The sequence below is a fragment of the Cygnus olor genome (genome assembly GCF_009769625.2).
Source record: "Cygnus olor isolate bCygOlo1 chromosome W unlocalized genomic scaffold, bCygOlo1.pri.v2 SUPER_W1, whole genome shotgun sequence".
Taxonomy (NCBI): Eukaryota; Metazoa; Chordata; class Aves; order Anseriformes; family Anatidae; genus Cygnus; species Cygnus olor.
The window spans coordinates 153,428-180,763 of NW_024429070.1; the positions used below are offsets into that span (position 1 = coordinate 153,428).

Here is a 27,336-nt window from a genome sequence, read left to right on the forward strand (position 1 = left end):
TATTTTGCATTCAAATGGGAAGACCCAGATACACATAGAAAACAACAATTAAGGTGGACAGTTTTGCCTCAGGGTTTTACGGAATCTCCAAACCTGTTTGGGCAGGCCCTGGAGCAAATTTTACAAGAGTTTAACAGGACACCTGGCACAACAATGATTCAATATGTGGACGATCTGCTACTAGCAGGAAAAGATGAGGATGCTGTAAGACAAGCAAGTATCAGCTTGCTGAATTTTCTGGGGTCACAAGGATTAAAGGTTTCAAAGTCAAAGTTGCAGTTTGTAGAAGAGGAAGTAAAATACTTAGGTCATTTATTAAATAAAGGGACGAAGAAATTAGATCCTGAAAGGGTTAAAGGAATTCTAGGAATAAAAGCCCCAACTACTAAAAGACAGGTACGACAATTGCTAGGGCTGACCGGATACTGTAGACAATGGATAGAAGATTATAGTGGGAAGGTTAAATTTTTGTACAATAAGCTCAATATGTACATGTATAATATTGTACATGTATATATATATATATATATATACATGTACATGTATAATAATGTACAATAAGGACGGATTACTCAAATGGACAAAAGATGATGAGGAGCAATTAGAGAAATTAAAGGAAGAACTTATGCATCCACCAGTTTTGAGTTTTCCAGAGTTAAAGAAACCATTTTTCCTGTTTGTGAATAGCACCGAAGGGACTGCCTACGGTGTGCTTGCCCAAGAGTGGGCAGACAGTAAAAAACCGGTGGCCTATTTATCCAAACTGCTAGACCCCGTTAGTAGAGGTTGGCCTAGCTGTTTGCAAGTTGTGGTGGCAGCTGCCCTATTAGTGGAGGAAGCTCAAAAGATTACGTTTGGGGGAGAAATCAGGGTTATATCCCCCCACAATATACGTGGAGTGCTGCAACAAAAAGCTGAAAAGTGGATCATAGATGCAAGGCTGCTGAAATATGAAGGAATTTTGATATCTTCACCCAAATTAACACTAGAAACAACCTCAGTACAGAACCCTGCTCAATTTCTTTATGGTGAATCGAGAGAGAAGCTCGAACATGATTGTCTTAGAAATATAGAAGAACAGGTAAAATTAAGACCTGACTTAGAAGATGTGGAATTACCCTCAGGGGAGCAGATATACGTGGATGGATCCTCAAGGGTAATTAAAGGTAAAAGAAAATCGGGATACGCATTGGTTAATGGAAAAACATTCGAGGTAATAGAATCAGGCCCTTTGAGTCCGAGTTGGTCAGCACAGGCCTGCGAGTTGTACGCTATGTTAAGGGCTCTAAAGTTGTTAAAAAATAAAAGCGGAACAATATATACAGATTCAAAATATGCATATGGAATAATCCATACATTTGGAAAAATATGGGAAGAAAGGGGACTAATTAATTCTCAAGGAAAAGGACTGATTCACGAGGAACTAATTATCCAAGTTTTACAAGCTGTAAGGGAACCAAAAAGCATTGCTGTGGTACATGTCAAGGGACATCAGAAGGGAACAAACCCTCAAATTAGGGGAAATAATTTGGCAGACCAGGAGGCAAAACGAGCAGCACTCATGTGTGTATATGAAATAGCTAAGAGGGCGGACTGTCCGAGTTGCGGCAGGGGAAAGGATTTAAAGAAATTCCCCTGCTATGATTGCTGGAGTGAGTGGGGAGTCGAGGGAATAGAGTGCAACTGCTCTGAAAAAGAAACACCTCCTTATAAAAATTGTTACAAGTGTGGACCGGCTCAATCGCTGTGGTCGAATGGGCCTATTCCGCTCCCATTGCTCTGCTTTACTGCTGTAGAAAAGCAGAAAATGAAACAGATGGGAATAAGGAAAACTGAAAAAGGAGAATGGGTCCTTACCGATGGGCGTAAGGTAATACCGAAAGCAATGGCTCTGAGGGTGCTACGGAGACTACATGAGCGTACACACTGGGGTACTCAGGCGTTGGTAGATCAATTTGCTACAAATTACATGTGTATAGGGGTATATAACATAGCAAAAAGAATTGTGAATGACTGCATAACTTGCCGGAGGGTAAATGCTCAGCACATGCGGAGAAGAGTTCCCGGTGGATGGGAATTGGCTCACCGACCTTTTGCAAAAATTCAATTGGACTTCACTGAACTTCCAAAAACAGGAAGATATAAATATTTATTGGTCATTATAGACCACTTCACTAATTTTGTTGAAGCATTTCCTGCGGTAAGAGCTACTGCGCAAACCGTGGTGAGAATATTGTTAGAAAATATAATTCCCCGATATGGGATTGTGGAAACAATTGACTCTGACAGGGGACCACATTTTGTATCTAAGATATCCCGTGATACTATGAAAGCTTTGGGAATCAATTGGGAATATCATACTCCCTGGCACCCTCAAAGTTCAGGAAAAGTAGAACGAATGAATGGGGAAATTAAACGGCAACTGACTAAGCTGATGCTAGAAACAAAGGCTTCCTGGATAAAATGCTTGCCACTAGCTTTGCTAAATATACGCACCCAACCCAGGACCGATCTGGGAATCTCGCCCTTTGAAATGCTGTATGGCATGCCTTATGATTTGGAAGTATCCCCTGATCACCCCCATTTGCAAGATGCCCAATTAAAACCCTATCTAATACAATTAATGAATAGGCGCAAGGAACTGCAGAAAAAGGGCCTAGTTGCACAGCGTCCCCCGCTGGACATGACAATACAGAAAATACGACCGGGAGATAAAGTCCTGGTACAGACATGGAAAGAAGTTTCACTGATACCACAATGGGAAGGTCCCTATGTTGTTCTGCTCACTACAGAAACTGCTGTTCGAACTGCGGAAAAGGGATGGACACACGCCAGCCGCATTAAGGGACCCATCCGCGATGAAAAGTGGGAGGTTACTCCGGGAACTGAGGACCTGAAGCTCACCTTGCGACGGACCCGGTAAGTATTGTGGGTTAAGGCAAAGGCCCTCCCCTGAAGAACACTACTGCTGCCGAGAAGAACTAAGACCTCGTAGTTGGTTGCAACCCAACTGACGAGCAAGGCAGAGGAGTGAATTAGTGGGGAAAAATGGGTCTCGGCCATTCCTATTGGTATTTCGGGGTCCTCGCAGTGATCACCTCCTGCATAGCGACTCAACACCACCCACACCAGCCTTTCCAGTGGAGTCTGATAAGAGGGGAAGACACCACTATGGTACAACAAATCATTACGGCTGGTGCCCCCAGTTTTAAGACAGACCTTTGCAAAATAACAACCGTAGAACCGTGCAATAATCGATCAGATTTCTATCTTTGTCCAGCCTCCCATCCAGGAAAAGGTTACTGTAATGCCCCAGCTCAGTATTTTTGCGCTTCCTGGGGATGTGAGACTATTGCCTCAGCATGGAATCCAGGTGGGGAAAAAGACAAATATTTAGCCGTCCAATTTGGACCTAAGGGCTGTATAAACCGCAGAGTAGCAAGGGGGATTCGTGGGGCTCCCCTCGTTGGGGGAAATTGCACATTTTTATAGATAAATGTAACTAACCCTATGGATCAGGGATGGATTTTTGGAAGAACTTGGGGAATACGATATTATGAGCATGGGGGCGACAGAGGAGGATTTATTCTAATTAAGAAAAATAGGCTACCAGAGGCACCGCGACCCGTGGGGTCCAACCGAAGTTTGGGACCACTTTATACGGTGCCCCACCCCACACAATCTAGCAAAAGCATGAGTGTGACCGAAACAACATCCTCTCTGACCCAATTCCCTAGTGTTACAGAGGGAGATATGGTTGCCCCTATAAGTGGCATGTGGAAAGTCATAAATGCTAGTTTCCAAGTGCTTAATCAAACCAACCCGGACGTAACAAGAGGGTGTTGGCTATGTGTTAGTATTAGGCCTCCGTACTACGAAGCAATAGGGGATATGGGGACCCCTGAGTATTCGAACGAAACTAGTCCCTACAAACGTAGCTGGGGACAGGAGGTTGGGATAACGCTAACTCAGGTTACGGGAAAAGGTAGATGTGTAGGGACAGTTCCAAAAGGGAAAAAGGATTTATGTAATATTACTGAAAATGGGTATCAGTCACATAACTGGTTAATTCCTGCAAAGAACACTAGATGGGTATGTTCGTCTTTAGGGGTAACACCATGTCTATCTTTAAAATTGTTTAACTCTTCACATGATTTTTGTGTACAGGTAGTAATTATACCTAGGATTCTTTACCATTCTGAGGAGTATATGTACATCCAACATGCTATGGCAAAAAATCACTTAAGGAGGAGAGAGCCTATTACAGCTGTTACTTTAGCCACTCTGATGATTCTGGGGGCTGCAGGAGCCGGAACTGGAATTACCCCTCTGGTAAAACAAAGCCAAGAATTTACTTCTCTACGCATTGCTGTAGATGAGGATTTGGCCCGTATCGAGCAATCTATATCAGCTTTAGAGAAATCTGTGCGATCCTTATCTGAAGTAGTATTACAAAATCGTAGAGGATTAGATCTGATTTTCCTACAGCAAGGAGGATTGTGTGCAGCCCTACGAGAGGAGTGTTGTGTATATGCTGATCACACTGGAGTAGTGAGGGACACAATGACCAAATTGAGAGAAGGGTTGGAAAAACGAAAAAGGGAAAATGAAGCCCGCCAGAATTAGTACGAATCCTGGTTTAATTACTCACCTTGGCTTACCACACTACCATCGACTTTAACAGGTATGCTTATATTAGCTTTTTTTTTTTTTTTTTTGCTGCTGCTTATATTAGCATTAACTTTTGGACCATGCATATTTAATCGAGTAATCGCGATTGTAAAAAGCCGATTAGAGGCAGCTCACCTTATGCTTATACGCACCAAATATGAATCTCTTGAACAAGAGGAAGATGACACAGAAACCTTAATGTTGAGCAAACTAGTGCTTCAGAAATTCAATGAACAAAATTTGTTAGAAAAAGAAAAAGGAGGGATTGTGATAAATTAGCGGGTGTTTGTTCATTGTCTCTAAAAGGAATGCAGAGAATATACTGAGAAGATAAGGTTTCACAATTTATGGCCTTGTTAAGGGGGAGGATTAAGAAAGTAGATAGTGGGGAAGGGGGTGCTGGGCAAACATCCTTGATGAAATAAAGACTCTGTGATCGCAAGGCATCGCTTCACTACCCCCTTTCCTGAGCACGAGCATAACGCATGAACACTGAGAGAGGAGCGACGAACCCCCAACAACGGACTGCGCAGCCTCAAGAGATTCAACAGGAACTTGGATGCTATAAAACAGCGATGCGAAAAAAGGAAAGTTGCGTGCCGTGGCGGAGCGGAGACTCCCTGGCCGCCCAGCGCTGTTTTGCTTGTGTCTGCTTACTTAATAAAATATTTTTGATAGACCAGAAAATTGCGTGGTCTCACTTATGACAGGGTACAGATGACCTGCAGGGTTGTCTGCCGTTCCCACAATAGGGATAGCTGCAGAGAGGGTACTGAGCGGGAAGGAGAACCGAGCGGCAGCTAATGTCGCCATCCAGAGCATGGTGGGATGGGAGCAGCCAGGGACAGGATGCGAAAGGAGAACTCGATGAGAAGGAGCTGCTCTGGAAGGTGGAGGCGGGCAGCGAACCGAGAGGACCAAAGTCAGCAGGGGAAGGTGGGATCAGGGAGGTGGGGGGATGTTAGGAATGTTAAGAGAGGAGGAGCAGCCGACAGGAGCGACTTTTCCCTTTCCTGCGGAGGCAGATGATGATGGAAAACCTGCCCCGAGGAAACGCTTGCCATTTCCCATTCAGGCTGTAAAGCCACGCGTGTGTCTTCCTGAGAATGGCTGCACGAGCGTGGCGTCGCAGGCCGTGAGCTGCTTGGGCAGGGATCTCTCCGTGTGGGGCGGTGAGTCCCCGGGAAAGCCATCGTCTGGCGGAAGAAAGCCCGGGGGGAACTTCTCAGAGGTAAGAAGCCTTCAAATGTACGGGGACCCCTAACTCGTGCACCGAGCGTGCGGGACAAACGTCTGTGGCACGAAGATCGAGGACGACTTCTCAGAGGTGAGCAGCTTTCCTTTGTTCCCCCGTCCTCTCAGGAGCCCTCCTTACGCTCTTTGCGCACGCTTGAGGCCCACAACGCTCATTTTCTCCTCTACTTAGCATTCCTAGTCCCTGCCTTGGGGAATAATTGCCTCAGGTTGTAATGGGTAAAGCCTTGTTTGTTCATTAAATGTTGCTGATAGGGGGGTTTCAACGGTTGACTGCTTATATCCCCAATATCCTGTTGAAGGAAAAAAAAACAAGTATGGGAACTTCCTGTTATGTTAACAATTGCAATAGAAACCAGCTCCAAATAAGGGCAAAATGGCATTCCTCCTTGCATGGGAACACACACACCGCAGCAAAGTCACGACCCCAACGCAGAGGAAGACGATGATCTTCATCCTCACGACCACCAGAGGACTGACGAAGACCCCCTAGCAACAGGCCTTGCAGTGTAAGAAGACACCAGGATGTGCCACTAAAAACCCGGAACCACAAGACTATAAATCGAGACTCTGGTGGGCTTAGGTGCGCACCGTTGGCGGAGCAGGAGACTCCCCGGCTGCCCAGCGCTGTTTTACTTATTGCTGCTTGCTGAATTGCTCAAATAAATTGAAATTCGATCTACCCTACCCACGATGTGTCGGGAATGATTTCTACCAAAACTAATTTATAACAAATTGGTGCCGTGACTCGGATAGTGGTAGCTTGGCTGGATCCCTCCCAGGGGAGGCGCGCCCCGCTGATTTTGCGGTCCCTGTCTGGAGGTCCCCAAGCCAACGCACCCCTACCGACGAACCTAAAGTTCCAGCGATTAGTAAATAAACAACCGGTAACCCCTTAATCTTTGTGCACGAAGCTCCGAACGAAGACTCAGGAGTGAGTAAGTATAGGCCGGTTATCCGTTCGGTTGGGGTTGGGAAGCCCAGAGTGTGCCTGTGTGAGACGTCCAATCGAGGACGAAGCGAGTGCGGACTCCCTGGTAGTGCGGTTCCCACCTCCCGCGAGGGACTGGGCCACGAACGGGAGGTGAAGACTGTGTGTGTGTGTGAAGGCACTCTGGAAGATGGGACAGAAGAAGAGCAAGTCTTCTGGTCCCATGGGTGGGTCGGAACCCAAGGCTAGGTTGCCCCCGATACCACCGGAAAGCCCGTTAGGGTTAATGATTAAAAATTGGAACAATTACCCCTCTAGGCGGGGTAAGGATAAAGTTAAGATGATACATTATTGCATGGAAGTCTGGGGTGGGAAGCAAATTAGGGGCTCACCCGTTATATTGGCCCGTGTTTGGGTCCTTTGAGGAATGTATCTGTCAGGCTCTAAACCTTTATGTGAATTCAAAGGAGCCTTTCAGCCTAGAGGAGAGTGAGTATGCACACCTATGGATAGGATCTGAGACCCGAGCCAACTTATACCCATTAAGAGAAAAAGGGGGGAGGAAAAAGAATGAACGGAATGAGGAAGAAGTCCCACTTTCACCCCCCCCCCCCTTATATACCCCCTCCTCCCTCACCTCCAGCCCCCCCCCACGGCTCCGGGCTACCATAGTGACTCTGATTCGGCCACGGACACCCCTCGGGGAACTAGACAGGTAACTCGGAGCCAAACTAGAAATCGAGAGGGTGAGGGTAGACTATATCCCCTAAGAGAGGTTGCAATGGGAGGGCCCCAACCCGGTATGGGATACGTCTCCATCCCCCTAAATACGGGAGACGTCAGAGAATTCAAGAAGGAAATGGGAAATCTCTTAGAAGATCCTCTTGGAGTCTCTGAGCGAGTAGACCAATTTTTGGGGTCTAATGTTTACACCTGGGAAGAACTCCAGGCCATTTTAGGTATATTATTCACTGCAGAAGAAAGGAATATGATCCGGAGGGCTGGAATGCGAATCTGGGACCAGTAACACCAGCAGGGTCCTGCGGGAGATCTTAAATGGCCCCTACAGAGGCCTAACTGGAATAACCAAAATGAACAAGATAGGGGTCATATGCAGGATTTAAGGACTATTATTGTACAAGGTATAAGGGAGTCAGTCCCTAGAGGACAAAATATAAATAAGGTCTTTAGTGAACATCAGAAGAAGGATGAAACTCCCACAGAATGGCTGGAGAGATTAAGGAAGAACCTCCAGCTTTATTCGGGACTGGACCCCGGTACACCAGTGGGACAGGCCTTGTTAAAAACGCAATTTGTGGCAAAATCATGGGGGGGATATCAGGCGGAAATTAGAAAAATTAGAGGATTGGCAGGATAGAGGGATGGATGAACTGCTGAGAGAAGCTCAGAAGGTATATGTGCGAAGAGAAGAAGAGACTCAGAAAAGGCAGGCCAGGATTCTAGTGGCAGCGGTCCGGGAAGGACAAAAAGGGCCCCCCCCTCGCCCGAAGGGTGTTCCGCTACCACGAAAAAGACCTCCGAGGAGCCAGAGTGATCAGAGGGATCTAAGACAGATAGAATGTTTTTATTGCCAAAAGAAGGGACACATGAAAAAGGACTGCAGAAAACGCTTACAAGATGAGCGAATGTTTAAAGAAGATTAGGGGAGTCAGGGGCTCCATCTACTGGGGACTTCTGGTATAACGGAGCCCTTGATAAAATTGAAGTTAGGTTCCCAGCATCAAGAAGTGGAGTTCCTTGTGGACTCTGGGGCAGAAAGATCGACTGTCCAAATGGTACCCTGGGGATGTCAACCTTCCTCGGAGAAATTACAGGTGATAGGAGCCAAAGGAGAGCCCTTTAGGGTCTCAGTAATAAAGGGGGTGAAAATAGAGACCCCAGCCCAAAGTTGCACAGGATCCGTCTTATTAGTACCAGAAGCTGAATATAACCTGTTGGGAAGAGACTTAATGGTTAAGCTAAAAATTAATTTGGAGGTGAAAAATAAAGGAATTGAGGTTAAATTATACGCCCTCACTGTAGAGGACGAGGCAAAAATAAACCCTGAGGTGTGGTATTCTCCCAAATCAGTAGGCCGTTTAGATATTAGTCCCTTTGAAGTCACTATCAGGAATCCCGAGACTCCTATCAGGGTAAAACAATACCCAATGTCTCAAGAAGGCAGGGAGGGGCTGCAACCAGTAATCGAGAGGCTACTGCAACAGGGATTACTGGAGACTTGCATGTCACCTCATAACACTCCTATATTACCTATCAAGAAATCTGATGGCTCTTATCGGCTAGTCCAAGACTTGAGGAAGGTCAACAAAAGAACAATAACCAGATTTCCTGTAGTAGCTAACCCACATACCTTGCTAAGTCAGCTGTTCCCAGCGCAGAAATGGTATAGTGTCATAGACCTAAAAGATGTGTTTTGGGCATGTCCTTTAAAAAAGGAATGCAGGGATTATTTCGCCTTCGAGTGGGAAGATCCTGCAACCCATCAGAAACAACAATTAAGATGGACCGTGCTTCCCCAAGGATTCACGGAATCACCATATCTATTCGGTCAGGCATTAGAACAAGTATTAGAGAACTATGAACCAAATCCTGAAGTAACCTTAGTCCAATATGTGGATGATTTGCTGTTAGCAGGAGAGAGTCAGGAGGCAGTCAGGACAGAAAGTATCAAGATACTAAACTTCTTGAGCTTAAAGGGACTAAAAGTATCAAAGTCAAAATTACAGTTCACGGAGGAAGAGGTGAAATATTTAGGACATTGGCTAAGTAAGGGCACTAAGAAACTAGACCCCGAACGAGTGAATGGGATTTTGTCACTACAAGCGTCAAAAAGCAGAAGACAAGTTAGTTAGGCAGCTGCTGGAGTTGTTAGGATACTGTCGACAATGGATTGAAAATTATAGTAGCAAAGTGAAGTTTTTGTATCAGAAACTGGTTGGGGAAGGATTAATGAAATGGAGCCAAAGTGATGAGCAAAGCCTGATAGACTTAAAAATGGATTTAGTGAACGCTCCTGTGTTAAATTTACCCAATGTGAAGAGACCCTTTTATCTATTTATCAACATAAAGGAGGGGACAGCGTTCGGGGTCTTAACTCAAGACTGGGCAGGGAAAAAGAAACCCGTGGGATATCTTTCTAAACTTTTGGACCCCGTGAGTAGGGGATGGCCCACCTGTCTCCAGGCAGTGGTCGCAGCTGCGCTCTTGGTGGAAGAAACGCATAAAATCACCTTTGAGGGCGAACTGAGGGTATTGTCACCTCACAATATAAGGGGGATCCTGCAGCAAAAGGAGTAGTACAATGCCCCCCCCCCCTCTAGAGATGGCCATACACGGGATCAAACCAGGAGACCAGGTTCTGATAAAATCCTGGAAAGAGACCTCTTTAACTCCTCGTTGGGAAGGACCCTACCTTGTTCTACTTACCACAGACACAGCTGTCTGGACAGCCGAGAAAGGATGGACTCACGCCAGCTGAGTTAAAGGACCAATACCGGAGGAACGGTGGAGAGTGACCAGCCAACCCGGAGACTTGAGGCTGACCATGCGAAAAGGGACTGATGAGTGAATTCGTAATCGTATGATCGGTAACCTTCTCTAAGGAATAATAGGTTCACTGTAAACGAAACCGGGAAGTAGGGGAAGGGAAATTCTTTAATGTACCCAGACCCATACATCAGAAGGGTAACGCGCCTAAGGAGGAGTGAGTAACTGGGACTGGGAGTGGCTGGAACAGGGAAATCGGTACCTAGGCCCCTGAAGATTACCCTTGCTGCCGTGAAGAAAGTGAACCCTGCTGCTTGAGGCAACCAAGTAGGCGGGCGAGGCAGAGGAGTACAACAGTGGGGAGAGTTATTTGGTACCCACCCCTATTTGAGATGATGGAGTCCGGCCGAATAAACCGCCCTAGTACCCACCATAACTCGAAGCCGCCTCCCCAGAATTATAAAAGGACGTTGCCCTTCTGGTGTATGTTGGCGCTACCTCTCCTATTGACTATCCCCTGTCCGGCTGGGGCCGACCAGGGATATTCGCACCAGCCCTTTAGGTGGAGTTTAATTAGGTGGGAGGACCAAGTTATCATTAACCAAGTAACTACGGCGGGTGCACCAAGTTTTCTCACATCCCTTTGTCAACTGGCACCCATAAGCCCGTGTCTGAACCAAATAGGTTTCTACCTCTGCCCCAGCTCAAACCCAGGAAGGGGCCCTGTGGAAATTGATGCAAGTAAGCTACCAGCTGTTAAATGCTACCAACCCTAACCTGACTGAGCGGTGCTGGCTTTGTTATGGGGTAAGGCCGCCCTTTTACGAAGCTGTGGGGGTCAATGAGAAGGCCCGGCGGGTAAATGGATCCAATCCCTCACAATGTACGTGGGGGAAAGAGGGTCAGGGCATAACGCTGACCCAAGTGACTGGGAAGGGGAGATGCGTGGGACAAGTCCCACCCGATAAAATGCACTTGTGTGCAAATCAAACTAACATCGGAAGTATAAAGAAACCGGCGGAACGGTTATTACCAGCGAAGGATGCTAGGTGGGTATGTTCAAAGATAGGAGTTACCCCTTGTTTATCCCTGGACTTGTTCAATGGGTCTGTAGAATTCTGTGTTCAAGTAATAATCATCCCAAAGATAGTCTACCACCCAGAGAATTTTATGTATGACAATCAGATCAATCAAGAACACCATTTGACAAAACGGGAACCAATTTCCACACTGACAGTGGCTACCCTAATGGTTTTGGGGGGGGGTGCAGGGGTAGGCACAGGAGTTGCTTCTCTAATCAAACAAGGAAGAGAGATCACCTCCCTGAGAGCAGCTGTGGATGAAGATTTAGCCAGAATTGAAAAATCTATCAGTGCTTTAGAAAAGTCTGTAAGATCGTTATCCGAAGTAGTATTACAGAATCGCAGAGGACTAGATTTATTGTATTTACAACAAGGAGGATTGTGCGCCGCACTCAGGGAGGAATGTTGTGTATATGCTGATCATACTGGGATTGTGAGGGATACCATGACCAAACTTAGAGAAGGATTGGAAAGGAGAAAAAGAGAGCGGGAGGCCCAGCAAAGCTGGTACGAGTCCTGGTATAATCACTCGCCATGGCTCACCACTCTGTTGTCAACAATAGTTGGCCCGCTGATTTTATTAACCCTAGGACTGACGTTTGGTCCTTGTATCCTTAACAAAGTCATAACCATTGTTAAAGGTAGATTGGAGGCTGCTCATCAGATGCTTATGAGGACAAAGTACAAATCGATAAATGATAGACCCATACTAGAGGAAACATTAATCCTGAGTCAATTAGAACTAATTAGATTTAATGAACAAAATGATACAGAGAAAAAGGGGGGATTGTAATGGGTAAAGCCTTGTTTGTTCATTAAATGTTGCTGATAGGGGGGTTTCAACGGTTGACTGCTTATATCCCCAATATCCTGTTGAAGGAAAAAAACAAGTATGGGAACTTCCTGTTATGTTAACAATTGCAATAGAAACCAGCTCCAAATAAGGGCAAAATGGCATTCCTCCTTGCATGGGAACACACACACCGCAGCAAAGTCACGACCCCAACGCAGAGGAAGACGATGATCTTCATCCTCACGACCACCAGAGGACTGACGAAGACCCCCTAGCAACAGGCCTTGCAGTGTAAGAAGACACCAGGATGTGCCACTAAAAACCCGGAACCACAAGACTATAAATCGAGACTCTGGTGGGCTTAGGTGTGCGCCGTTGGCGGAGCAGGAGACTCCCCGGCCGCCCAGCGCTGTTTTACTTATTGCTGCTTGCTGAATTGCTCAAATAAATTGAAATTCGATCTACCCTACCCACGATATGTCGGGAATGATTTCTACCAAAACTAATTTATAACAGTCCTTGGCTTGGTGTAAGCACTGCTCTGCAACAATTAAAACATCAGCGTGTTATCAGCGCTCTTCTCATCCTAATCCAAAACATAGCATCCTACCAGCTACTAGGAGGGAAATTAACTCTATCCTAGCTGAAACCAGGACAGAAAGAAAGGAAAATAATAATAATAATGTTAATAGTAGTACTAATAATAGTGTGTACAAAAGAAGTGATGCACAATGCAACTGCTCACCACCCGTTGACCGATGCCCAGCCTATCCCCGAGAAGCCGGTTCCCCCACCCTGGCCAGCCGCCCCATATTAATTTTTCAGCATGACGTCAGATGGTATGGAATACCCCTTTGGCCAGTTTGGGTCAGCTGTCCTGGGTCTGTCCCCTCCCAGCTCCTGCTGCACCCCCAGCCTGCCTGCTAGCAGGACAGAGCGAGAAGCTGAAAAGTCCTTGGCTTGGTGTAAGCACTGCTCTGCAACAATTAAAACATCAGAGTGTTATCGACATTATTCTCATCCTAAATCCCAAACACAGCACCCTACCAGCTACTAGGAGGAAAATTAACTCTATTCTAGCCGAAACCAGGACATGTTGAGCTTCTCATTCACCAACATCCGCAGGTCCTTCTCCTCAGGGCTGCTTTCAATCCATTCTCCACCCAGCCTGTATTTGTGCCACTCCCACTCTCCCACTCTCCATGCCACCGATAAAGATGTTAAACAACACTGGTCCCTGAGGAACACTACTCATTACTGATCTCCACTTGGACATTAAGCTGTTGACCACAGGAGACTGGGCAAGGTAGACAACTGTTTAATGTCCTCTGTCTCTAAGGCAGCTATGCCAAAAGCCCACCGGAACCCTTTTGGGTCCTTGAAATATCCTCTCCTGAGACAGTCTATGCCAAAGATGAATGGAGCATCCGGGCCAGTCACAATACGGTGCTTTTGCCACTCATTTCTGGTTAGACTCACTTCAGCTTCCAATACAGTTAGCTGCTGGGATCCCCCTGTCACCCCATAAATACAGATGGGTTCTGGCCCTTTATAGCTTGATGGCATTAGAGTACATTGTGCTGCAGTGTAAAGTATGTTTTTGCACAGCTGGTCCGGTACGGACAGGCCCAAGGGCTACTGCACGAGCTATTTCTTGTTTGATTTGTTCAAACGCCTGTTGTTGCTCGGGGCCCCACTCAAAATAGTTCCTCTTTCGAGTCACTCGATATAGAGGACTCCCAAGCTGACTATAGCCTGGAACATGCATTCTCCAGAACCCCACAAGGCCTAGGAAAGCTTGTGTTTCTTTTTTGCTAGTTGGCAGAGACATAGCTGTTATTTTATTGATCACATCCATCGGAATATGGCGATGTCCATCCTGCCATTTTACCCTCAAGAACTGGATTTCCTGTGCAGGTCCCTTGACCTTACTCTGTTGAATGGCAAAACCAGCTTTCAGGAGACTTTGGATTACTTTCTTCCCTTTCTCAAAAACTTCTGCTGTGTTGCCCCACACGAGGATGTCATCAATGCACTGCAGGTGTTCAGGAGCTCACCCTTGTTCCAGTGCAGACTGGATCAGTCCATGGCAAATAGTAGGGCTGTTTCCACCCCTGGGGCAGTCGATTCCAGGTGTATTGGATGCCCCTCCAAGTGAAGGCAAACTGAGGTCTGCATGCTGCTGCCAGAGGGATGGAGAAAAATGCATTAGCAATATCAATTGTGGCATACCACTTGGCTGCCTTCAACTCTAGTTCGTACTGGAGTTCTAGCATGTCCGGCACTGCAGCACTCAGTGGTGGCGTGACTTCGTTCAGGCCACGATAGTCCCCTGTTAGTCTCCACTCGCCATTAGACTTTCGCACTGGCCATATAGGACTATTAAAGGGCGAGCGAGTCTTGCTGATCACTCCTTGACTCTCCAGCCAATGAACCAACTCATGGATGGGAATCAGGGAATCTCGGTTGGTGCGATATTGCCTTCGGTGCACCGTTGTGGTAGCGATTGGTACCTGCTGTTCTTCAAGCTTCAGCAATCCTACAACGGAAGGGTCTTCTGAAAGGCCCGGCAGGGTAGACAGCTGCCTAATCTTCTCTGTGCTCAAAGCAGCTATGCCAAAAGCCCACCGGTTCCCTTTGGGATCCTTGAAGTACCCTCTCTTCAGGTAGTCTATGCCAAGGATGCATGGAGCCTCTGGGCCAGTCACAATGGGATGCTTTTGCCACTCATTCCCAGTTAGACTCACTTCAGCTTCCAATACAGTTAGCTGTTGGGATCCCCCTGTCACTCCAGAGATGCAGACGAGTTCTGTCCCTTGGTAGCCTGATGGCATTAAGGTACATTGTGCGCCTGTGTCCACTAGAGCTTTGTATTCCTGCAGTTCCAATGTGCCAGGCCATCGGATCGACATAGTCCAATAAATCTGGTTATCCCTCTCCTCTGCCTGGCTAGAGGCAGGGCCCCTCTAGTCCTGGTTGGAGTGTCTGCCACTTAATTCTTGCAAATGCGAAGCAGAGGTCCCTTCATCAGGGTCAAGAATAACATCAGCTCTTCTACTGCCTCTGGGGAACTGCCCAGCAGAAACCAGGAGCTCCTCTTCTTGCTGCTGTATTACCTTGCAGTTCACGTACCTGAGCGGGCAGATTCAAGGTAGGTTCACCATCCCATTTTCTCATATCTTCCCTGTGGTCAAGCAGATAAAACCACAGGGTGACACGTGGTGTGTGTCCCTGGTACTCCCTCCCTCGAGCAGGGAAATACCGATTCTTAATGGCTGAAATATTATTCCATCTGGATGTGGAGGGATATGCTCGTTCTACGAGGTCGTCAAGCTTTTGGGACAGTTTCTCCACAGCCGAGACACAAGCCCGTAGCGGAACAGAGAGATTGTCTTCATATTTTTGAAGCTGGCAGGACAGATTATACACTGCTGGTCCCATCCCCTCATCCCAATGAGTTCCTGCCGGTGCACTGGCATGTGATGATGGTGCACTCTGCATCAATTTACGCCACATGGATGCTGTGCATTGGACTTCATCGGGATCTTGAGGTGTCTGGGCATTGTCCAAATCACTATAAACCATCTCCAGCACAGCTAATTCCTGCAGATGCTGGAGACCTTTATCCATAGTGGTCCACTTGCCTAGTATCCTTATGGGGATACCTTTCTTTCACATCTACCAGGAGTTGCCTCCAGAGGCTGAGAACCTGTGTTTCTCTCACAATTCCTTTGTCAATTGCCATTTCTCTAGAGAGGGATCCCAGCTGTTTGGCTTCATTGGCTTCTAGTTCCTGGCTACTGGCCCCAGTGTCCCAGCATCGAAGCAGCCAGGTGAGGATGTGTTCACCTGGGTGTCAACTGAAATCCTTTCACATTTCTCGCAACTCGCTCAGGGATAGGGATCGGGTGGTTTCTGATTCCTTTATGATTTCCATCTCTTCTTCCTGCTGTTTTTGTGATGGCTCTGCTTTAGAGGTGCCTGCCTTTTCCCCTTCTCCCTCCTTCTTAGGAGAGGCTTCTTCCCTTACTAAACGAGTTGACTTCCGTTTCTACTGTTTTGACTTGACTATGGGGGCGACTGATACCACAGTTGGTTGATCATCTGGGTCAGCCACAGTGTGTGTTACCTGGTCATCAGATTCAGAGACCTTCTCCTCCCATTGTGCTGGGTAGTGTTAATTACCGTTTGATAGGCATAAGCCAGGACCCAGCACAATGCTGCAAGCTGTCGTTCTCCGGCATTATCAGGGTCAGGGCATACGACTCTCAAACATTCTATCAGGCTTTTAGGATTTTGCACTTGTTCAGGGGTGAAGTTCAAAACTATTGGAGGAGGCACCCGTGACAGGTACCTGCCGATATCCTCCCACACACCTTGCCACCTGCCACAAGACTGTTTCGGGACAGATTCCTGGGTAAGCTTTCTAAACAATCGACTAATCTTAGAGAGAAGAGGAAACCCGTTATTCAGAATTAGAAATAGTAATATATGGGTTACACATGGATGTTCAAAATACTCAAACTGTTGGAATTAGCCCACTGTGAAAGAAGGAGGAGGTACCATTCCTGATATTATTCATAAACTGACTTCCAGATGAGGAAAGGAAGGCAGTGTAATTCTGAGTATTCTCTAAAAGATAGCTTCCATGAGACCCAAATGTTAACAGTGCAGAGCCTGAATGACAGATTAAACTCAAGGCCAGTGCTTGGCAGCACAGCGAATTAAAAACCAACACAGATTGTAGCACACTCTTGGATCGGATATAGAGGAGAAAGGAGAACATGACATGGATTACATGACACATGATCAAACAAGCCAATATTAACAGGACACTGAACATGGTGACTAGCAAATAAGTGTGTTAGTTGTAAGCGTTTTAATCAATTCTACTGTTATCTCAGCCCTTCGAGCCCCACGTTGGGCGCCAGAAAGGACTGTGGTGGTTTTACCGTGCTAGGCAGCTGAACACCACAACCGCTCTCTCACTCCCCCTCCTTAGAAGAGGAGGGGAAGAAGTAAAGGAAAAAAACAACTCAGTACAGCTATCTGGGCTTTTTTTCTGGAATACCCGGTATCCAGCCGTTCCCAGGTAATTTAACAAGCTAATAGTCAACTGTAAACATTTTTCTTTGGTTGGGGCTCCTAGCAGCAAGTCATCAACATACTGTAATAAGGTTCCTTCATTCTTGCTTTCCCAATTGTTTAAATCTGCCCCTAAGGCCGTCCCGAATAATGTGGGGCTATTCCTGAATCCTTGTGGTAGTACTGTCCAGCATATTTGAGTCTTTTTCCCTGTTGTGGGATTTTCCCATTCAAAAGCACATACAGTCTGGCTATCAGGCTCCAGGGGTATACAAAAGAAGGCGTCTTTAAGATCCAATACTGTGAAATAAGAATACCTTTTGGACAGCGTTGTTAGAAGGAACCCGTGGGAATGGTGTCAAGCTGAGGCAGGGGAGGTTTAGGCTAGACATCAGGAAGAGGTTCTTCACTGAGAGGGTGGTCGCACACTGGAACAGGCTCCCCAGGGAAGTAGTCACTGCACCAAGCCTGTCTGAATTTAAGAAACATTTTGACTGTGCACTTAGTCACATGGTCTAAAATTTTGGGTAGACCTTTGTAGTGCCAGGAGTTGGACTCAATGGTCCTTATGGGTCCCTTCCAACTGGGGATATTCTATGGTAAGGGTATATGGGTTTGGCACTACAGGGTGGATGTCCTCGGTTATTTTGTTTATAGCTCGCAAATCTTGCACAAGCCTGTATTCATTGCTATTTGTTTTATTTACTGGCAGTATTGGGGTGTTGAAGCTAGATTGGCATTCACAGATTAATCCATAAGATAAGAAATTGTTTATCAGAGGCTCCAGCCCCTTCCTTGCAGTAAGGCTAATTGTATATTGTGGTACCTGTACAGGTACAGCTCCTGGTTTTAGCTCAATACGAATTGGAAGTGAGTTTTTCGCTCTCCCAGGCTGTTTTCCTGCCCATATGAAAGGAGTCACTGCATTCAACGCCTCTTCAGGGATCTGTAGCCTTTCTTCTGCCTTTGATTCTGTCAATAAACAAATTCGTGCCTTCCATGCACTCTCAGATGGAATTTTAACTGTTATCCCATTTGTGGAGAAGGTTACCTGTGCATGCAGTTTGCAAAGCAGATCTCGTCCCAACAAAGGGAGAGGACATTCAGGCATTTATAAGAATTGGTGTGTCAAAACCTTCCGTATGATCTCACAATCCATAGGCTATAAAAAGGGTCTTTAAGTCCGTTTCCCAGTTGCTCCTATAATTGGAACTTTTGTTTTACTTAAGGGTCCTTTGCAATCTGTTACTACTGAATGAGTTGCTCCACTGTCTAAAAGAAAATCAATTATTTCCCCCCCCCCAGCTTAACTGGAACAAGGGGATCTGCTGGGGAAATCAGAAATTCATCCCCCAGTCTCCTTCAGTCTGAGTCCTCTAGCATAATCAAAGCCTGCTCTTGTTTCTCACTGCCTGCTGTTTTCTTCCTCGGCGGACATTCTTTCTTCCAGTGCCCCTCCTTCCTGCAGATAGCACACTGGTTGGGGCCCAAGTGAGTTTTTTGCTGTGCCTCCCTTGCCTTTTCTCGTCCTTGCCTCCCCGAAAATTCCTCTCGTTCACCCCTACTCCTACCTCCTTCTCACATAGCCACTGCTATCAGTGACGCCTGTACTTTTATTCTTTCTCTGTCTCTCTTTGTTTCCCGTTTGTTATAAACCTTATAGGCTTTGTTGATCAGCTGTGATACTGACATTCTTCCATCCACCTCCTCTATCTTTTGCAGCTTTTTCCTGATGTCTGGGGCTGTTTGCCCTATGAACAGCATGACAAATAGTCAGTCATTCACCTGCTCATCTGGGTCTAAATCTGTCCTCTTTCTGTCTGTTTTACAGAGGTGTTCATAAAAAGCAGATGGATTCTCATCCAGGCCCTGACAGACCTCGTATAATTTAGAAAGGTCTTTTGTCTTTGGTACTCCGTGTTGAATCCCATATAGGATTAATTTCCAATATTGTTCTATTAATCACTGACCCCTGCCAGTATTTGGGTCCCACTTGGGATCTTTCTTAATAGGTAACAATTCCTCTACCTCCTCTTTCGGGTACAAGTTCTTCGTTTCTGCCTGAGCATAGACCATTCTAAGACCATTCTCTTTTCTTCTACAGTCAACAATGTGCTTAACAGGGCTTGCATATCCCCCCTAGTTAGGGTTATGGAAAATCATAATAGTTTCTAACAACTGATGCATTTCTGCCGGGTTCTCCCTATAAGGTCCAACAGAGTGTTTCCAGTTTAACAAATCTGATGTTGTAAACGGAACATGAACAAAAAGAGATTCTCCTCCTGGTCCCACTGCCTGTCTTAATGGAGCTTGGATAACTGGCCATACCCTTTGTTGGGTTCGAAGTGCTATTGGGCTATAATTAGAATCATCCTGGGCCTCAGGAGGGGCCTTTGATGTCCCTGCAGAAACATCTGCAGGTTGAGCCTCAGGGGAGGACTCCGATGTTTCCATGGGAACCTCTGTAGCTCGAGTCCCAGGAGTGATCTCTGTCCCTGTGGGGACCTCTACAGTCTGAGCCCCAGGAATGATCCTTGATGTCCCTGCCGAAACGTCTGCCAAAATACCTGCTGCAGAAACACCCACAGAGATACTCACAGCCCGAGCTTCAGAAGAAACCTCTGTCCCTGCAGAAACCTCTGCAGAACCATCTGCAGTCTGAGTTTTGGGGAAGATTTCCGATGTCCTAGTAGAGACCTCAGAAATCCAACTCCCAGTGGAAGTCTCTGGCGTCCCCACGGAAGTCCCAGAGATAGGGGAAGCCTCTAGTCCATACTGCGGTGGTGGTGCTGAGGGTACCAAAAACTGAACTTCTTGTTCTGGACTCGGATAAATTTTAGGGAGTTTATCATTCTCTTTTTTCCCTTTCTTTTCAGTGCATAACATAACACTATCTTCCCACAATCCATACTATGTCTGACTTTGCAAGTCCCGATACAGCGACATGAAAGCATGTCCTGGTTTCAGCTAGGATAGAGTTAATTTTCCTCCTAGTAGCTGGTAGGGTGCTATGTTTTGGATTTAGGATGAGAAGAGCGCTGATAACATGCTGATGTTTCGATTGTTGCAGAGCAGTGCTTACACCAAGCTAAGGACTTTTCAGCTTCTTGCTCTGTCCTGCCAGCGAGCAGGCTAGGGGTGCAGCAGGAGCTGGGAGGGGACAGACCCAGGACAGCTGACCCAAACTGGCCAAAGGGGTATTCCATACCATCTGACGTCATGCTGAACAATATATACAGGTGGCTAGCTGGGGTAGGGGGACTGGCTGCTCAGGGATAGGCTGGGCATCAGTCAGCGGGTGATGAGCAATTGCATTGTGCATCACTTGTTTCGTACACAGTAGTAGTAGTAGTACTATTATTATTATTATTATTATTTTCCTGTCTTAAGAAACTGTCTTTATCTCAACCCACAGGCTTCACTTTCCCATTTCTCTCCCCCCTCCCGGAGAGGGAGGGGGGAGGGTGAGCGAATGGCTGTGTGGTGTTTAGCTGCCGGCTGGGTTAAACCACAACAAAGCACTAACATCCATCACTTCCTCCCATTTTCCTTCCCGCCGGCAAAAAAACAGCAATTGCCATATGGTATCATACTTAAAGGATCCCTTTTCTGGCCATTATTCTCCACCATCTAATTCCTACTGATTCCACTCCTGGTTACATTAGCGCCTCATTTTATCCTTTATCAAATAATCACCACCAAATTTAGATGCCTTTCTGAGGAGGCATCCAAGGGAGTGTACTGGGTCTAGCTGGGATGTTAACTTTCCACGCAGCAGCCCATACAGTGCTGTGCTCTGCACTTGTAGCTAGAACAGCAGTGGTATCACACCAGTGTTGTGTCCACTGCTGAGCAGTGCTGGCACAGCATCAGGACTCTCTAACCCTCTGAGGGGGTGGGCATTAAAATTGAGAAAGGAATATCACCAGGGCAGCTGACCTAAACCAACCAAAGGGATATTCCACACCATATGATGTCACACTCAGCAATAAAAGGTGGAAAAAGAAGGAAGAGGGGAGGGGTGGACTCTCGTTGTGAAAACGTCTGTCCTCCTCCCGAACACCGGCTACATGCGTTGAGGCCCTGCTTCAAGGATGTGGTCAAGCATCGCTCGTTGGTGGGAAGTAGAGAGTAATTTCTTTCCTCTGCACTTCTGCATGGCCTTTGCTTGTTGTTTTTGTTGTTGTTTGTTTTTCCCCTTTTCCCCTTTTCCCTTTAGTATTATTATTTAATAATAATAGTTATTTAATAATAATTTTCCCTTAATTCCTATTAATAATTATTTTTCCGTTAATTAAATTATCCTTATCTCAACCCGTGAGTTGTTTCCTTTTCTTTTTCCCCTTATCTTTTGAGGAGGGGTAGTGAGAGAGAGGTTGTGGTGAAGTTCAGCTTCCTAGCAAGGTGAAAGCACCACAGGGCGGAAGAAGGGGGCGGTTCTGGACTGACTACTTCCCAGTTCCTCACTGTTGTGAATTGAAAAGCAAACTTGTGAAAACAATCTCTTTGGCTACTTTTGATTGGCTATTACAGCTCATCTAACTTATCTCTACAGAGTTTGCTTATTACAGAGGACCGGGGGGGGGGGGGGGGGGGGGGGGGGGGGGGGCACAACAAATCCCACATTAGCATTTTTATGGGTGTGATTTTAATATGTTAATGACCCTTAATGAGAAAAAGGTTACTATAGGTCAATCTGGAGCTGTTTTTCTCCTTTGTTTTTTACCTTTTATCCCTTATCTTCCTTGCTTCTGTTAGCTCAAGGCTACCTGTCTCTCTCTTTCCTTATTTTCTCAGCTAAAAGACTACACAAGATACAGGCCTCTCTATTTTCTTCAAGGTTTTCTTATTTTTTCCCAGCTTTGGGACTACAAAATTGTCCTGAAAGCTGGTTTTGCCATTACAGTAAGGTCAAGGGAACTGCACAGGAAATCCAGTTCTTGGCGGTAAAACGGCAGGACGGATATCACCATATTCCAACGGATGTGATCAACAAAATAATGGCTATGACTCCACCAACTAGCAAAAAGGAAACACAAGCTTTCCTAGGCCTTGTGGGGTTCTGGAGAATGCATGTTCCAGGCTACAGTCAGCTTGGGAGTCCTCTGTATTGAGAGACTCGAAAGAGGAACTATTTTGAGTGGGGCCCCGAGCAACAACAGGCCTTTGAACAAATCAAACAAGAAATAGCTCGTGCAGTAGCCCTTGGGCCTGTTTGTACAGGACCAGCTGTGCAAAACATACTTTACACTGCAGCTGGGGAGCATGGCCTAACCTGGAGCCTCTGGCAGAAAACCTCAGAAGAAACTCGAGGTTGACCTCTGGGATTCTGGAACCAGGGCTATTGAGGATCAGAAGCCAAATACACCCCAACTGAAAAGGAGATACTAACAGCATATGAGGGGGGTTTGAGCTGCTTCAGAATTTGTTGGTACAGAAGCACAGCTCCTCTTGGCACCACGGCTACCTGTGTTATATTGGATGTTCAAAGGGAAAATCCCCGCTCCACACCATGCAATCGACACTATGTCAAGTGTGTAGTGTTAATTACGCAGTGGGCTCAAATGGGGAAACGCAACCACCCAGGAATCCTGGAAGAGATCATGGACTGGCCGGAAGACAGAGATTTTGGAGTATTAATCGAAGAGGTAACCCATGCTGAAGAGGGACCACCATATAATGAGTTGCCAGAAGACAGAGAGCAGTATGTGTTGCTCACTGATGGATCCTGTCGCGTGGTAGGGAGCTATCGGAAATGGAAAGCTGCTGTGTGGAGTCCCACATGACAAGCTGTGGAGGCCATGGAAGGGGAAGGTGAGTCGAGTCAGTATGCAGAAGTGAAAGCCATACAACTGGCCCTAGAAATTGATGAAAGAGAAAAGTGGCCAGTACCGTATCTCTACGCTGACTCATGGATTTTTAGTTACAAAAGATGAGGAAAAGGATTCAATACCTGAATCAGTGATCAGAAGTTTTTAAACTGGCAATAATTTATATTAAGTAAAAATTCCCCAAGTCAAAACTGTTTTGCCCATGACAAGGTAATAAGTAAACATTTTTCCACATGGTAGCTAACTAGAAATTGAAAAGGATATCATGGACATTAATTTTATAACTTGCCTCCTAACTTTTCTTCAGACATTTCATTGGCTTCCCCCTCACTTTCTCACACACTTTCAACTACAAACTTGCTAAAAAATAAATAAATTCCTAATTAGTGACTTACTGAATAATTTGTTAGGATAACTCATCACTTGAATTTCTTTCCCCTTATTTTCTTATTTCTGGCCCTATTTTAGATCGTCAGTAATGTTTAAATGAAATATGAATAATAATATAGAGTTCATCTTAGCAGATAATAGCATTGGCTTTATACAGACTTTGCATTTGGATTTGTATAGACAGGAAAAAAGCAAATGGACACTGTGGCAGATGAGTCTTGCTGTTAAGGTCACTGATAGATGTGACAGAAAAGGGCTGGGGGATGTTGTCACTGCTGTCACTGTTGAAGATAGTAGGGAAAAACCTCTGAGTTGTCCCATAGGATCATCTGAGGGCTCCTCAGAGAAGGTAATATTCCCGATACCCTGTCCGGAATCTTCTTCTTGCGTCCCTCTAGGAGTAATTGCACCTGCTGCTTCCCTAAAGTGCCTGTATACCAATGCGCGTAGCATGGGAAATAAACAGGATGAGCTCGAGATCTGTGTACAGTCGCGGGGCCATGATCTCATTGCAATCACTGAAACTTGGTGGGACAGCTCGCATGACTGGAATGCTGTCATGGAGGGCTATGTCCTTTTTAGGAAAGACAGGCTGGGGAAGCGAGGGGGAGGAGTTGCCCTTTATGTGGGAGAGCAATTAGAGTGTACCCAGCTCCACCTGGGGGAGGGTGAAGAACCAGTGGAGAGCTTGTGGGTGAGAATTAAGGGGTGGGCTGGTATGGGGGACACTGTTGAGGGGGTGTACTACAGGTCACCAGATCAGGAGGAGAAGGTCAATGAGGCATTCTACAAGCAGCTGGTAGTAGCCTCATGATCCCGGATGCTGGTTCTCATGGGGGACTTCAATTATCCAGACATCTGTTGGGTAAGCAACTCGGCCAGGCACGCGCAGTCCAAACAGTTCCTACAATGCGTTGAAGATAATTTTCTGACGCAGGTGGTGGAGGAGCCGACGAGGCGGGGGGTGCTTCTGGACTTTGTCCTTACCAACAGGGATGGGCTTGTTAGGGATGTGAGGGGTTGAGGGCAGCTTGGGATGCAGCGACCATGAGATGGTGGAGTTCAAGATGGAACTTGGTGGAAGAAGTAAGGCTAGTAGCAGGATTGATACCCTGGACTTTCGAAGAGCCAACTTCGACCTCTTCCAGGACCTGCTTGGGAATATTTCATGGGCTAGGTTGCTAGAAGGCAAGAGTGCTTGTGAGAGCTGGGCTACATTTAAACAGCACTTCTTCCAAGCTCAGGATCGGTGCATCCCTAAGAGTAGGAAATCAGGGAAGGGGGGCAGGAAACCTGCGTGGATGAGCAAGGAGCTCATGGACAAGATCAAAAGGAAGAGGAAGGTCTATGAAATGTGGAAAAAGGGCCTGTCCTCTTGGGAGGAGTATAGGAGTGTTGTCAGGGCCTGAAGGGATGCAACGAGGAAGGCTAAAGCCCACCTGGAGATGAAGCTGGCAAAGGAAATAATGGATAATAAGAAGGCTTTTTTTTTAAGTATGTAAACAGTAAAAGGAAGACTAGGGATAATGTGGGTCCCCTGCTGAATGAGGGGGGTGTCCTGGTAACGGGGGACACGGAGAAGATGGAGATACTGAATGCCTTCTTTGCTTTGGTCTTTGCTTCAAAGACTTCCCCCTGGGACTCCTGGACACTGGAGGAAGAAAGAGTCTGGGAAAGGAAGACCTCCCCTCTGGTTGAGGAGGGAGTGGTTCAGGAGCGTCTGGGTGGGATCAACGCACACAAATCCATGGGCCCCGATGGGATGCATCCACGTGTGCTGAGGGAGTTAGCAGAGGTGATCGCCAAACTGCTCTCTATCATCTTTGAAAGGTCTCGGAGAACAGGAGAGGTGCCTGAAGACTGGAGGATAGCCAATGTCACTCCGGTCTTCAAGAAGGGCAAGAAGGAGGATCCGGGAAACTACAGGCCAGTCAGTCTCACCTCTGTCCCTGGAAAGGTGATGGAACAGCTTGTTCTGGATGCCATCTCCAAGCAATTGGAGGAGAAGAAGGTTACGAGGAGTAGTCAGCATGGATTCACCAAGGGGAAATCATGCTCGACCAACATCGTTGCCTTCTATGATGACATCACCAGCTGAGTAGATGGGGTGAGAGCAGTGGATGTCATCTACCTTGACTTTAGCAAGGCTTTTGATACTGTCAGCAGTGTGCCCTGGTGGCCAAGAAGGCCAATGGGATCCTGGTGTGCATTAAAAGGAGTGTGGCCAGCAGGTCAAGGGAGGTGATCCTCCCCCTCTACTCTGCCCTGGTCAGGCTTCACCTGGAGTACTGTATCCAGTTCTGGGCTCCCTGGTACAAAAAAGACAGGGATCTCCTGGAAAGAGTCCAGTGGAGGGCCACAAAGATGATACAGGGCCTGGAGCATCTTCCCTATGAGGAAAGGCTGAGAGATCTGGGTCTGTTCAGCCTTGAGAAAAGAAGACTGAGAGGGGATCTTACCAATATTTATAAATACCTTAAGTGTGGGAGACAGAGCAATATGGCCAACCTCTTTTCAGTGGTCTGTGGGGACAGGACAAGGGGCAATGGTCAAAAAATGGATCACAGGAAGTTCCGCACCAACATGCGAAAGAACTTTTTCACGGTGAGGGTGACGGAGCACTGGAACAGGCTGCCCAGGGAGGTTGTGGAGTCTCCTTCTCTGGAGATATTCATGGCCCGTCTGGACACCTACCTGGGCAACCTGCTCTAGGGAACCTGCTTTGGCAGGGGGGTTGGACCCAATGATCTCTTGAGGTCCCTTCCAACCCCTACAATTCTGTGATCATAAAGAAGAACTAGAGGCCACTGAAGTATGCGAATACTTATGCCCTCAGTCAGCAGAGCAGTGGTCTCCAGGTACGTATCAGGACCCAGTCTCCTGCACGGAATGAATGTACTGGGAATTCCAAAGGTGGGGTTTGAGCCAACAGTCCATGAAGCCTGAGAGATGCCAAGGAAGAAGATAATCCAAGTATACAGTTATTAAGAAAAATATCTTTAGTTTCAAAAGTAGGTATCTCACCGCTTCTACCCAGGTATGGTAGTCCAAACAACATCTCATATGGTGAAACTCCTATATCTTTTCTAGAAGCAGTTTGAATTCTGAGAAGTGTTAAAGGTAAACATTTTGTCCAGGGAAGCTTAGTCTCTAAAACCAGTTTTGACAGATGTTTCTTTAATATCTGGTTCATTCACTCCACCTTCCCAGAAGAGGAGGGGTGCCAGGGGGTGTGAAAATCCCACTCAGTCTCTAAGGCCTGCATTAACCCTTGCAGTACTTGTGAAGTGAAATGACTTCCTTGATCTGAATCAATGTTTTCAACTATCCCATATCTAGGGACTATTTGCTCCAGTGATACCTTAGCCACCGTGTTCGCAGTGGCAGATACCGAGGGGAAAGCTTCCACCCATCCAGTCAGATGGTCAATTAGGACAAACAAGTACTTAAGTCTCCCTACTTTAGGTAACTCAGTAAAGTCTACCTGTATACTTTGGAAAGGTCGAATCCCTGGCTCCCGTCCCCCTCTAGGTGAGTTACGAATTACCTTTTTATTTACCTTTTGACATATGGTACATCCTCTGCATTTTTGCTTCACTAAAGTGTACATTCCTACACAGACATACTTTCTTAGCACAACATCACACATTGCTTGCACCTCCCAATGACTCTCTTGATGTAAAACAGTTAATATTTGCCTCACTGGTGCTTTATTCAGCATTTCTCTCCCATCAGGGAGTACCCATTTTCCTTCAGACTTCGTGGCTCTGGATTCCTTAAAAAAACCTTTCT

The 27,336-nt window shown here is 46.4% G+C and overlaps 1 long non-coding RNA gene across 1 annotated transcript; it reads left to right on the top strand.

The window, feature by feature from the left end:
* LOC121062898 lies at positions 1-26,503 on the top strand. Its single transcript, XR_005815724.1, has 3 exons — positions 1-128; positions 20,291-20,300; positions 26,494-26,503. It is a non-coding gene; the product is annotated as an uncharacterized LOC121062898 (long non-coding RNA).
* The last annotated feature ends 833 nt before the right edge of the window (positions 26,504-27,336 follow it).